At 45.4% G+C, this 15,077-nt stretch overlaps 1 long non-coding RNA gene across 1 annotated transcript; it reads left to right on the top strand.

The window, feature by feature from the left end:
* Window positions 1-411: 411 nt before the first annotated feature.
* LOC115098086 lies at window positions 412-13,364 on the top strand. Its single transcript, XR_003858414.1, has 3 exons — window positions 412-494; window positions 7,415-7,547; window positions 13,198-13,364. It is a non-coding gene; the product is annotated as an uncharacterized LOC115098086 (long non-coding RNA).
* Window positions 13,365-15,077: the final 1,713 nt, after the last annotated feature.

The raw sequence follows: 15,077 nt of genomic DNA, 5'->3' as shown, positions 1-15,077 counted from the left end.
GTTTTGGTTTCTTGATCATGGTCTGATCTCAGTGAAGGAGTTCTCTTCAGAAAAGATGGGGTACATTGCTCAGGACATGTATAAAGTATCTTTGCTCAGAGACTTGCAAACGTTGGGATAGTGACGAATAGCCACATGGCTATTTGTCATGGGAATGTACAGGTGTGCAGGAAGTTGTGTTTAATTAAAAAAGAGAGGGGAGAACAAGTTTTACATCACATGGCGTCAAAGTTGCAGAGCTTTAGGCTAAATGTCTGGTTGCCATTCAGTGCCAACATTAAAGACTGGGTATAGGATGCAATGTACCCTCATTATTTACATTGGATAAATCTGTACCCTAATTACACTGGTTCATTCACCACTTTTTCAAGCTTCTTGGTGTCAGCAGCCTTTTTTACAGTATAAAAAAGGCTCTGCATGCCACCTTATTCCTAAACTGAGACTGGTTCAGAGACTGAGAGACCTCATCGCTCAGTGATCCAGAACTGATTGAGGTAAGTATGAAAAACTTTTGATGCCGGGGACACTGCAAGGTGAGAGGTTCTGCAGCGTTTATAGTGCAGCTATCAGGGCTACACATTGGAAATCTGAAAACGTTTCTCTCCTCCATTTCTTCACTTATCTCCTTTAGAGTTGAGATTTTCAAGAAATCAAAACTTTGGTAACATAAAGCTACAAGAAAGGAAATGTAGATGGTTTTTAGCTCAAACTGTTTTGTTCAAAACAAATGCCTGCAATAGTACATTTATCAATAGCTGCAAAAACTAAACTGAAATGATTTTGTGTAATAGATAGTGGTGTTTTCCCATCACAACCCATCTCTTTATCTTCTCTAAATGAACATAAGAACATGCCATACTGGGTGAGACCAAGGGTCCATCAAGCCCAGCATCCTGTTTCCAGCAGTGGCCAATAGAGACCATAAGAACCTGGCAAATACCCACAAACTAAGTCTATTCCATGTTGCTGTTGCTAGTAATAGCAGTGGCTATTTTCTAAGTCAATTTAATTAATAGCAGGTAATGGACAGCTCCTCCAAGAACTTATCCAATCCTCTTTTAAACACAGCTACACTAACTGCACTAACCACATTCTCAGGCAACAAATTCCAGAGTTTAATTGTGCGTTGAGTGAAAAAGAACTTTCTCCGATTAGTTTTAAAAGTGCCACATGCTAACTTCATGGAGTGCCCCCTTGTCTTTCTATTATCAAAAAAGAGTAAATAACCGATTCACCTGTTCTAGACTTCTCATGATTTTAAACACCTCTATCATATCCCCCCTCAGCCGTATCTTCTCCAAGCTGAAAAGTCCTAACCTCTTTAGTCTTTCCTCATAGGGGAGTTGTTCCATTCCCCTTATCATTTTGGTAGCCCTTCTCTGTATGTTCTCCATCGCAATTATATCTTTTTTGAGATGTGGCGACCAGAACTGTACACAGTATTCAAGGTGCGGTCTCACCATGGAGCGATACAGAGGCATTATGACATTTTCTGTTTTATTCACCATTCCCTTTCTAATAATTCCCATCATTCTGTTTGCTTTTTTGACTGCCGCAGCTCATTGAACTGAGGATTTCAATGTGTTATCCACTATGATGCCTAGATCTCTTTCTTGGGTGGTAGCTCCTAATATGGAACCCAACATTGTGTAACTATAGCATGAGTTATTTTTCCCTATATGCATCACCTTGCACTTATCCACATTACATTTCATCTGCCATTTTGATGCCCAATTTTCCAGTCTCACAAGGTCTTCCTGCAATTTATCACAATCTGCTTGTGATTTAATTACTCTGAACAATTTTGTGTCATCTGCAAATTTGATTACCTCACTCATCGTATTTCTTTCCAGATCATTTATAAATATATTGAAAAGTAAGGGTCCCAATACAGATCCCTGAGGCACTCCACTGCCCACTCCCTTCCACTGAGAAAATTGTCCATTTAATCCTACTCTCTGTTTCCTGTCTTTTAGCCAGTTTGCAATCCACGTAAGGACATCGCCACCTATCCCATGACTTTTTATTTTTCCTAGAAGCCTCTCATGAGGAACTTTGTGAAACGCCTTCTGAAAATCCAAATACACTACATCTACCGGTTCACCTTTATCCACATGTTTATTAACTCCTTCAAAAAAGTGAAGCAGATTTGAGAGGCAAGACTTGCCTTGGGTAAAGCCATGCTGACTTTGTTCCATTAAACCATGTCTTTCTATATGTTCTGTGATTTTGATATTTAGAACACTTTCCACTATTTTTCCTTCTTTTTACCTGTGGATGCTGCTTTGAAGATTGTCCTCTAAATATTCTGCCACTGCTCACACTGCTGACCCTTTCATAATCAGCCAATTTATTGTTTTATTCTGTTTTTTTTATTTTCATTTAACATCATGATTTGTAATGTCCAGGCTGCTTTGCAAATCATATAGGTAAAGTTACTTGCACAGTGGCACTGCAAAGACAATTTTACCTGCAGTGTGAGGAGGCAGTCCTGGGCATCGGGTTGATTGATTTAAATAACTACACAATTATTGATGATGTCATTTTTATTATTTTATTCTTATTCTTAAAGTTTTTATTTATGTTTTTAGCCCCTGAGGTAGCCGTTTTGAAACGGCGAAACTCGGCCAGAGTCGGGCTACCCTTGTGTCTCCACTGCAATAAAGGATTGTTTTAAGACTACAGGCATCTATTTCTTTTCTTTCATCCTGGGCATCAGGTTGGAAATTCGCGTTTTCAAAAATACATGCATAATTTTAACTAAAACAAAGTGTCCATTGAAACGGCAGGTGTAAATTTTGTGTGTGCAATTTTGTTTAGGCAATTTTCAAAAGGGAAACTGCGGTAAAGTTCACGTGTAATAAGAAGCCAAGGACTTTGCAAGCAGCTGACCAGGTTGAAAACTGCCCTAATAGATGGAAAATGCAACTCTTACGTTGGCTGTCGTACAAATATCCTGTCCCAATCCTCCCCTACCCCCTGAGGTGTGCCCAACAATGCCCCCCTTACCCTCCCCTACCCTCCTACCCCTTCTCCCCACACTCTGCCCCATCCTCTCAGCCCATACTCCCTTTTTCTCATCCACCCCAATTCATCTCTTTCCCTGTCCCCCCTTGTCCTTCACCCCCTCGTTTTCCCTCCTCCTATTCCACATTATACTACTATCTCTCCCCCTCCTTTAGGAAGTTAACCCTTATTTTAAAAAAAAATAAAAAATCGTAAATTCCTCGAAACCCTTTGTTACAGGGCAAAAAATGTCTCTCCCTACTCTCTCCTCCTAATTCCTTGGCAGTCTTCAGTCTCTCTCCAGTTGCCAGGTGTCAGCCCCGTCAGGGACCTTCAGCAGGTAAGGGCAAAGGGAAGAGTTTGGTGGCTTTGGCAGGTTTAGAGCTGAGGGGTGGAGAGATGAGAACAATGGCGACAGGAGGTTCAGGGGGTGCAGCTGCCACTTCAGTGGGCTCCCAGCAATGAAGACTTACGCAGGCAGGGGACAGAAGTGCAGCGCACAACTCAGTAAAATGCAAGAGACAGGCAGCTGGGCCGTGCAGGGGGGCGGCTCTCTCTCCACTCAGTCAGAAGCTGCAGCAATGCGGCAGGGGATTGGGTGGCCAGGTTTTCATGAAAGAACAAGTACTTTTTTCCAAAAAAACACTTGAGATTGAAACTTTTTTTTTTTATAGCATTTAACGCTTGAAATACTTTTCTAATGCACACAAAACAGCTGACTTTATTGTAATAAATTGTTGTAGCTCTCAAACAGGCCAATACAGTACAGTGCTTTCCAGTGGAGTGCACTGTTAACCCGCATTTGGAACGCGTGTCCAACCCCCCCCCCCCCCCACCCCCCGAAACTAATAGCGCCCACAACATGCAAATACACATTGATGGCCCTATTAGTTATTCCCACACGATCCAGAAAGCAAAATGTGCAGCCAAGCCGCACATTTTACTTTCAGAAATTAGCGCCTACTCAAAGGTGGGAGTTAATTTTTGCCGGCACCGGGAAAGTGCACAGAAAAGCAGTAAAAACTGCTTTTCTGTGCACCCTCCGACTTAATATCACGGCGATATTAAGTCGGAGGTCCCAAAAGTTAAAAATAAAAAAAAAATAAAAATTTAAAATCCACCTGCGGCTCGAAAACCTGACTCTCAAATTTGCCGGCGTCCGGTTTCCGAACCCGTGGCAGTCAGCGGGTTTGAGAACCGACGCCGGCAAAATTGAGCGTCCGCTGTCAAACTCGCTGACAGCCGCTGCTCCTGTCAAAAAAGAGGCGCTAGGAACGTGCTAGTGTACCTAGCACCTCCTTTTACCGTGGGCCCTTAATTTGCATAGGCCACCCTCCTGAATCGTGCGCCCAGGAGAGTGGCCTGTGCGCTCGCCCGCTCTCCTGTGACTTTTACTGTATCGGCCTGTAACACTTAACTAAAACAAGGTCTGACAATTAGTGATAACAGCCAGTTCTTCATTCTCTATATTGCCAGCATTGTCACGATACATATTTTCGTTAAATAGCTTCAGCATATTTCTACCTGGCAAGAAGCTGGTACAGCAAATTCCCTCATGCTCATTCCCCCCTCCAAGCACATCTCTGGCCCCCCACACACTCATTCTCCCTTCCCCACTCCCCTCCGAGCACATCTCTGGCCCCCCACACACTCATTCCCCCTTCCCCACCCCCCTCCGAGCACATCTCTGGCCCCCACACACTCATTCCCCCTTCCCCACCCCCCTCCGAGCACATCTCTGGCCCCCCACACACTCATTCCCCCTTCTCCACCCCCCTCCAAGCACATCTCTGGCCCCCACACACTCATTCCCCCTTCCCCACCCCCCTCCGAGCACATCTCTGGTCCCCACACTCTCATTCCCCCCTCCTTAACCCCTCCGAGCACATCTCTGGCCCCTCCACACATTGATTCCCCCCTCCAAGCACATCTCTGGCCCCCGCACTCTCTCATTCTCCCCTCCCTACTCCCTCTGAGCACATCTCTGGCCCCCACATTCTCATTCCTCCCCTCCCAACATACTAATTCCTCCCCTCCTGATACCTGGCTGCGCTGCAATGCCGTGCTGCTGCCTTCCCGTTCCAGGTCTGCCCTGCTGTGCATGCCGTGCTGAACGGACGGTGCTGGGTCTGCCCATAAAATGTGCTCGTGTTGTGTGAATCAACGTTTGCACTGCAGCTCTGCTCTGATTGGCTTACTGCTGCAATATACAGCAGGGGAGAAGAAAAACTAATACTTCACGCATATCCAGCATAGCTCTCTGCTTCAATGGCAGGGGAGAAGAAAAACTAATACTTCACGCATATCCAGCATAGCTCTCTGCTTCAACGGCAAGGGAGAAGAAAATCAACCAATAAGGGCTGAATAACATAGTCTGGGTAAAACAAATAAGCATGGGTGTAGCTTGCTTATTGCAGTGGTTACTACCCCTAACTAATCAAGCTTGATATTTCACTTGGATGCAGCTCCTGGAGCTCCATCACTGCTCTCTGCATTAATGGTGGGGGTGGAAGGGAAATAGAACCAAAGGTTACTAAGAGCCAAGAGAAAGAGATAAGTATGAGAAAAAAGAAGTGTGAAGCTTGCTGGGCAGACTGGATGGGCCGTTTGGTCTTCTTCTGCCGTCATTTCTATGTTTCTATGTATGTTTCTATGTTTCTATAGGGATAGGGTGTGCCTGCTATCGACAGGCTTCATCATAGCAGCAGCCAATCACTGTAACATGATTCAGACCATAAGTCCCGCCCAACAAGCCCAAAAAACGTGACTGGCAGAAAAAATAGCCCAATTAAAAGCAACCCGCGAATTGGAAAAAAGCCTGCGAATGACTACAAAAAGAAGCCCAATTTCACGGTAAATAAGCGAGGTTGGCAACACTGAAGTGGAAGCACAGGGTGGAAAAGATCCCCCTCCAGCACACACCACCCACATCCTGCAGCAGGCAGCACCTCTCATTGGCCGTTCTGCCTGTTCATCATTCAGCTTTTTCACAGGAGGCGGGCTGCAGCAAAGAAAAAAGGCATCAATGGGAGGCGAATGCTAGCGCTCAAAGCTGGGTTGAAGATGAAGCCCAAAGTTATCCCAACCTGAACAGAAAATATTTCCCACACATCAGGGAAAAAAAAAAGTAGCCTGTGTGGGCATGAAATAGCCCAGTGTGGCTACACTGTATGCGTATTGAAACTCATAAGGCATTGCCTTAGTAAATTTAGATATTAACTTTGTTGGTGGGTCTGAGTGTGCAGATAAGGGTTAGGAAAAAATATAATGCTAACTTATTTATATAATAGCAAACTAAATCTCAATCCATTGCATACATATCATTGATCAAACAGCACTTTCTTGATTGTAATTTTTTAAGAAATTAAAGAAAACTTAATGAGGTCCATATTCAAATGTCATTTAGGCAGATAATGTAATAGTTATCCATCTAAATGGCTTACCCAGGTATACTGAGTGCTTATCCAGCTAAATGCTAGCCGGGTAACTAGTTATCTGACTAGAATTTAGCTGGATAAGTCGGGGGCATTCCAGGGACAGGCAGGAGGTGCTCCGGGGAGGAGTAGAGTTAGCCAGATAAGTTAACTGGCTAATTCTGACATTCGGAGTTAACCGTTTAATTTATGTGGCTAACTCTAGTTGGGTCATAGGGCTGTCCTAGAATTAGCTGATTATACATAACTGAGGGTAGTTTCTGCTTCTAGTTCTACCTATCAAAAGCAGCGCTGGAGCTGCCGGGAACAAGTGAGTAAGACCCTCGCTCCCGGCAGGGATAGAGTATGGCCATCGGTGGGGGAGGGGGGATGGGAGAGTCCAGGGTGGGGAGGGGTGAGCCTGTCTTTTGTGATTGCAGGAGGTGGGGGGTATAAAGTCCAGGAGGTACAGATTGGAACATTTTTATTGAAACCGGCGGGGGGAAGAGAAGAGGCGGAAAGGATTGTTCATGTTTTGGGGCTGAGGGACACTGGACCCCAGAAGCTATTTATATATAAGGGGGGTGACACTGACAGTGCTGCTTAACTGAATATCTTTGAAGAAATTGGTTAAGTAGAAAGTTATCTGGCCACACAAGGCCAGATAACTTTAAAACCCAACCGGCTATATTCAAATATATCTGGTTAGATTTTAAAGTTATCCGGCTACATGTAGCCGGATAACTCTAAGTATGTTGATCGTGACGTTTATCCTGCTGAGTATACAGGAGAAGTTATCCAACTAACTTTAGCTCCATAACTTGTCCACTAAACGGCCTACTGAATATTGACTTTCAGATTGCTAAAAAATGATCTGGAAAAATCACAAGCAATCTTTAACAAAAATTAAGAAGCTTTGTGGGACATTTTAATACCCTGCATGTGGTATCTCCCACAATTGACTTTGCATTAAAATCTAATGTCTCGTTTCACAGTTTGCTGCAGCATCCAACCTACAACCAAAGATGTTGAAAATGTGGTGTTTGGCCGTTTTCCTCAGTCTGTTTGCCTCATCTGCTACTGCCAGTACCGATAAAACGATTTGTGATATGGAAAAATTGAAGAAATGTAAGTAAAAATACACTGCAATTCAAGATACCTACTCTGGTAGTTCTTCCTATATGTCTTCATTTCAGATTGACGTAAAAGCAAAAGAAAAAGAAATGGTCTACCCTATAATGTGGATGTGCCAAGGTTTGATTTCTGGCTTGAGCCTTCTATTCCCCAGGTCATTTGGAGCTGGGGATGCTGCAGAGGCAGCACTCACAGTCCTACGATGAGGGATTCATAGTAATTATGCAATAGAAACACCTAGTAACTGGATTTACAGTCTATGATTGTAGGGTCACAGAAGGAGCCCTGGTGCATGGCCCCTGGACAAAGACTGTCACTGCAATGACCTACTAAGAAAATTGGAAGGGAATATAAAATGGAAGGGGGGAGGGGAATCCCCCAGCTGGTTCTAAATGAAGGCTTTTGAGCAGCAGATCCCAGTCCTGGTGCTAACTCAGTTTCCCAGCCAGTGTGCCATGGCACACTGGAGTGCCTTCAGGCTTGATTAGGTGCGGCCAGGGCGGATTGTAGGAAAATAGTGGCCCGGGGGATTTTTCTCCATACTGGCCCATGGGTACCCAATTACACATTCAATTTGCTGAGTCACCAAATACAGAATAAAGGGACCATAAAATATACACAGAAATGCACAGACAAACTGAACTGGAAATCACAGCAAGTTAGACTGTATGTAATGCAGCAATGGAAAAACAGAAAATACCATCATTCCTCATAAAACATCAAACAATAAAATCAAGAACTATAAAACATCAATCACAATAGGAAAATCATACTAAAAATATATATTTCAAAACTGCTGATGAATAGAACCTCCAGTAATTTAACTCAGAGACATTTTCAAAAATGTGTATATAACACCAATAAAATATTTCAAAAAGAGCAGACACCAAATAATATTCAATAATTAAAACTAATAAGGATTTTAAAAAGCTCTTGCTGTCCCCTTCTGTGGGAGCTCTTGATTTCCAGTCACCCTGATATTGCCGAGGATTAGGAGGTTATCCTCTCTCTCTCACACACATACTCACATGTCCATTCTCTCTCACACATACACTGTCACATACATACACATTCATGCTCTTATATCCACCATAACCTCTTGCTCTCACTGACACTGACACACCCTCAGGCTCTAAGATACTCTCTCCCCCTCCACACACAAACTCTTACTCCCTTGGATTTTCTCATACACATTCATGCTCTCACACTCACTGGCTCCCTCACATACACACAAACACACACCCCCAGGCAAAGCTCCCAGTCATTCTCACACACACACATACTGACCCCCAGGCAGGCTCCCATTCATTTTCACACCACTCCCTCCCCATCTCCCAGGCATGCACACATTCATTCTCACACACACAGACCCCCAGGCAGGCACCAATGCATTCACACACATACACCCCCAGGCAGAGTCCCATTCATACACATGCACACACTAAAGGCAGACCCCCCTCTCTTTTGCCAGCAACCTCGGAACCTCTCTCATTCCTCTGCTGCCACATGGCTATTGGGGAGGTGCCGATTGTTGCTACTGACACTGAAGCCCATTCTGCTGCCTCCTCTGTGCAGGCCCCGTGGGCTTCTACTTTCTCCATGCTGATCTCATACATTGTGAGATCCGCATAGAGAAAGTGCTATTCTTGCACATTCCCAAAGATTACATGTGCCAATCACTAAAAAGTAATTTTTTTTTTTTTTTACATTTGCTGTCTGATCTTAGTTTTCTAATTGGTTGGTCACAGGCTTTTTTTCCCCACCTTCCCTTTCTTATGTTTTTTGCCAATTCCTTTTATATTGTCTTTTTTTCCGTTTCTTTTCTCTCCATCTTCTTCCCTCAAACACACAGTTAGGTTCTCATTCTCACATGCTTTCTCTCTCTCTCACACACACACAGGCTCTCACTCTCACATGCTCTCTCTCATAATATCATTCATACACAGTCTCTCACTGGCACATGCTGTCTGATTCTCACACACACAGAGGCTCTCACATGCTGTCTCTGCAAACATTCAGGTCCTCACTCTCACATATAATCTCTCAACTCATCTCATACACACACACAATCTCTCAACTCATCTCATACACGCTTCATCTCATACACGCACACACACACACACATTCTACAGACCCTCAGCCTCTCTCTCACCTCTGGGCCTCCTCTTTGCGGGTCACTGCAGGATGGGCTCTGCAATGGCCCTGATCTTCTCGAGCCGTGGCGGCCCTGCTACCAGGCCTTTTCCACTTCTAGGGCCGTTGCGACTTGGGATTCGCAGTAGCCCGTAAGCGCTGTTCCTCTTCTGCACGCACTGATGCTCCTCCTCCTTCCTGCCCATGCGGCTCCAGCAACGGTTACTTCCGGGGACGCAGAGGCAAGAAGGAGGAGGAGCATCAGTGCGTTTAAACGCAATCTTTTTCTTCGGGCCGTGGTGACGTGAGCCTCACCATGGCCCTGCTGATCTGCCTGTCGCAGCGCCACATGAGCCTCTCTGCAATCAGGGGCATTGGCTCCCCTTGGGTTACCACTGCTCACGGTGCCCCAGCCCAGGCCTAATGCTTCCACCTGCCCTGCCCGCAGGTTTCTCTTCAGGCCGCTACTGATGGAAGATATAGTTGCGATGGAGAAGGTACAGAGAAGGGCAACCAAAATGATAAAGGGGATGGAACAGCTTCCCCTCTGAGGAAAGGCTGAAGAGGTTAGGGCTGTTCAGCTTGGAGAAGAGACGGCTGAGGGGGGATATGATAAAGGTCTTTAAGATCATGAGAGGTCTTGAACGAGTAGATGTGACTCGGTTATTTACACTTTCGGATAGTAGAAAGACTAGGGGGCATTCCATGAAGTTAGCAAGTAGCACATTTAAGACTAATCGGAGAAAATTCTTTTTCACTCAATGCACAATAAAGCTCTGGAATTTGTTGCCAGAGGATGTGGTTAGTGCAGTTAGTGTAGCTGGGTTCAAAAAAGGTTTGGATAAGTTCTTGGAGGAGAAGTCCATTAATGGCTATTAATCAATTATACTTAGGGATTAGCCATTGCTATTAATTGCATCAGTAGCATGGGTTCTTCTTAGTATTTGGGTAATTGCCAGGTTCTTGTGGCCTAGTTTTGGCCTCTGTTGGAAACAGGATGCTGGCCTTGATGGACCCTTGGTCTGACCCAGCATGGCATTTATTTATTTCCATTTAATATTCCTCATTTTCCTAGAAATGGCACAAGGCAGATTACAAAGATCTGAATTGCAATACATATGTCTGGGGGTTGGTAGAGTAGATATAAGAATATAAAAATGGGACCTGAACAATGCTAAATCATAGAGTTAGCAATACATAGTAGGTATATGCATTCATTTTGTTATGTTTGGCAGGCCACAGGATGGTTCTGTGAGTCGTTGCACTCACCCCTGATACAATGGGCTTCTTTTAGCGGCATGGACATTGCCAGTGAAGGAACATCACTGAGTGCGGTGCACCACACCTGGACACTGCTATTTCCTTGCTTCCTCAGAAGACCTCCTTAGGGGCGTGGCACACTGAGTCTTAAAGGGTCCACAGTGGGAAAGGTCCCTGCAGTGCCCTTTGAAGACATCCCTGACTCCTTCTATATAAGGCTTCCATTATGCCTCAGCAACAACAAGTTTCCTGCCTAGAGCAGTGCACATTGCTCCTGCGCTCCTGATTGTTCTTGTGTTCGCATGTTAGCACATTTAAAACTAATCGGAGAAAGTTCTTTTTTACTCAACGCACAATTAAACTCTGGAATTTGTTGCCAGAGAATGTGGTTAGTGCAGTTAGTATAGCTGTGTTTAAAAAAGGATTGGATAAGTTCTTGGAGGAGAAGTCCATTACCTGCTATTAAGTTCACGTAGAGAATAGCCACTGCCATTAGCAATGGTTACATGGAATAGACTTAGTTTTTGGGTACTTGCCAGGTTCTTATGGCCTGGATTGGCCACTGTTGGAAACAGGATGCTGGGCTTGATGGACCCTTGGTCTGACCCAGTATGGCATTTTCTTATGTTCTTATGTTCCTATGTTCATGTGCTCCAGCCTTGCCTTGCCCAGCTTGTATCATTCAGTCTTGCTTTGCCCAGCTTGCTCATCCAGTGTCTCTTGTGTGTCTTTGTCCATCCCTGGCTTGATCTCCTGGTATTGACCTCTTGTTTTGGATGTGACCACACTTGCCTGTCGCCTGGTCCTGACCTCTTGCCCTGCTCCTGATTATGCTTGCTCTATCAACCCAGGGACCTTCCTAAGTCCTACCAGCTATCAGAACCCAAGGGCTCAACCTGCAGGAGAAGAAGCCTTAGGTGAAGCTCCAGTCTGTCCCGCTACAGGGCGTGTTCATCAGCTGTTAATGTGGGCCTCATAGATTCGGCTACAAGGCTGCATCAACTTTGCCACAGCATAAAGGACTCACTCCCATTCCCATTTAAGATAAATGAGTAATTTTGCTTTTTTTGCATTTTGGTTCATTTTTCCTGAAATGGATTCACACTCCCAACGAAAAGCTCCAAATTTTTTGGATGATTTTCATTTTAGTGAATTGTTCATGCTATTGGTAAATACTATACTCTCTTTGCTTAGAATTAAAAAACAAACAAACAAAAATAGCCCTGCCACAAGCTGGGGCTGATCTCCCCCCCCTTCACCAATAAGCTGGTTCCTAAGCCTTCCTGACTGAGCTGATCCAAGCATCCAGGGTCACCCCAGGTTACTCTGACCTCCCATCCCCCAGGACTACACACTTCCCTGGCCCTCACTTACCACTTCCATGGGGTTCTTGACAGGAGAAAGATGGAGAAGCAATCCACAAATTCTCCAGCCCCACCATTACCATTTAAAAATTATGCTCAACTCTGAGAATGGAACCAAAGGGATTTCAAAATGGTTTTGATCTCAGCATCTGCTGGTATCAGAAAATGGCACTGGCCAACCCTAAGACTGGTGTCATTGGTTGTCACTTTGGTTCTGGTCTCAGGGCCAGGCAGTCATAGTGATTTAGGAGCAACAGGTGCTCACTCCTGCTTCTTTCTCCTGCCAGAATCTTTACAGAAGGAGTAAATGGGGGCTGGAAAGATCTACAACTTTGGCTGATTTCCTAGGGTTGTGGAGATGGTCCCAGGGAGGTTCCAGCTGGGTGTGGCTCCGCTGAACCGAGTAAGCTTGAGTACAGACATCTTGGCAAGACTAGAGGGTCTAGGGAGGCTGTGGGAAGTATCTATGCTCAGGGAGACGTAATTTTGGTTCTTTTTTCAATTTGTAAACAAATTGAAGCTAAAAACACATTAAAACAAAAAGGAGCAAAATGCAAACTGAAAAACAAACCAAAACAAAGAAAGATATCTGGGTTAATAGCGAGTTTTTCAGCCACATGAGGACGGATAACTTTAGGCCTTCTCTTAAGCTGTTCTAAAGTTATCTGCTAACCAAGCCAAATATACCTGATATTTGGCTAGGTTAGCTGGATATCTTAGCCCCTCCTTGGAACACCCCCAAAACGCCAGGATAAGTAGCTGAAATTGCCAAATCCGTCTTAATGGCTTTTGAATATTATCGGCCTCCTTGTGTTTTCATCCATTCTCTTAAACAGCAGTATAGTAAAGACATGGGTAAAGTGAAATTCTCTCTTTTCTTTTTATAGATGGTACTGACATCATAAATAATGTGAACATGAAAATTGGAAATATAAATCTTCAATCTGTCTCGATACTAGTCAACGTTGATGGGTGAGTTCAAATTCTCTAACACATTTATTAGTATGAATGTTGTTCCCATTTGTTTTCTGAATTTTTTCATTTCTGGGAAATTTTTGCTTCCATATTGTGTGAACTACATCAAGATAGTGAGCACTAAATTGAAATCCGTGTGCATTATTTTGAATTGGCGAACACTACAGCTTTTAGTCCCCACTAGAATTTTAATGCACACAAACATCTGAAAACAAATCAAATGAATGCAGATCCCTAGGAAGCATGATAAGCAGTATATATTCTGAAAGTATATTATAGGGCGGATCTTAAAAGCTGTACGCACATAAATTCCGGCATTTACGCGCATGGCCGGACCTTGTGCGCGCCGAACACATTTTGGAAGAAGCCCGGCCACGAGCATAATTGCCAGTATGTGCACAACTCCCGGGCCTCTTCAAAGGAACAAGCTGGAGCTGGGGTCTGGGCAGAGAGGGGCGATGCGGGACAGCGCCATTGATCGCTGTCCCAAAGACTCACGCACCGGCAGCCGGCCAGCACACGCAACTTACTTCAGCTCAGGAGCTGAAGTCATGCAACAAAAAATATAAAAAAAGTTAGGTAGAGTTTAGGGGTTGGGGAGGGGAGGAGAGGAGAGGAGAGGGGAAGGGGAAGGAAAATTAGGTAGGGGGGTTAGGGAAGCGTCCATGTGCGTGTGTTGGGAACCACATGCACATGGACGCACACGCTCACATTATAAAATCTACCCCTATATGTATTAGGGATGTGAATCGTGTCCTCGATCGTCTTAACGATCGATTTCGGCTGGGAGGGGGAGGGAATCGTATTGTTGCCGTTTGGGGGGGTAAAATATCGTGAAAAATCTAAAAATCTAAAAATCGCAAAACCGGCACATTAAAACCCCCTAAAACCCACCCCCGACCCTTTAAATTAAATCCCCCACCCTCCCGAACCCCCCCCAAATGACTTAAATAACCTGCGGGTCCAGCGGCGGTCCGGAACGGCAGCGGTCCGGAACGGGCTCCTGCTCCTCAATCTTGTTGTCTTCAGCCGGCGCCATTTTCCAAAATGGCGGCGAAAAATGGCGGCGGCCATAGACGAACACGATTGGACGGCAGGAGGTCCTTCCGGACCCCCGCTGGACTTTTGGCAAGTCTCGTGGGGGTCAGGAGGCCCCCCACAAGCTGGCCAAAAGTTCCTGGAAGGTCCAGCGGGGGTCAGGGAGCGATTTCCCGCCGCGAATCGTTTTCGTACGGAAAATGGCGCCGGCAGGAGATCGACTGCAGGAGGTCGTTCAGCGAGGGTTCTGGCGCCTCGCTGAACAACCTCCTGCAGTCGATCTCCTGCCGGCGCCATTTCCGTACGGAAAATGGCGCCGGCCATACGCGTATGGCTGGCGCCATTTTCCGTACGAAAACGATTCGCGGCGGGAAATCGCTCCCTGACCCCCGCTGGACCTCCAGGAACTTTTGGCCAGCTTGTGGGGGGCCTCCTGACCCCCACGAGACTTGCCAAAAGTCCAGCGGGGGTCCGGAAGGACCTCCTGCCGTCCAATCGTGTTCGTCTATGGCCGCCGCCATTTTTCGCCGCCATTTTGGAAAATGGCGCCGGCTGAAGACAACAAGATTGAGGAGCAGGAGCCCGTTCCGGACCGCTGCCGTTCCGGACCGCCGCTGGACCCGCAGGTTATTTAAGTCATTTGGGGGGGGTTCGGGAGGGTGGGGGATTTAATTTAAAGGGTCGGGGGTGGGCTTTAGGGGGTTTTAGTGTGCCGGCTCACGATTCTAACGATTTATAACGATAAATCGTTAGA

This window comes from Rhinatrema bivittatum, chromosome 8, assembly GCF_901001135.1.
Source record: "Rhinatrema bivittatum chromosome 8, aRhiBiv1.1, whole genome shotgun sequence".
NCBI classification, from domain to species: Eukaryota; Metazoa; Chordata; class Amphibia; order Gymnophiona; family Rhinatrematidae; genus Rhinatrema; species Rhinatrema bivittatum.
This window is presented reverse-complemented; position numbering and strand designations above follow the sequence as displayed.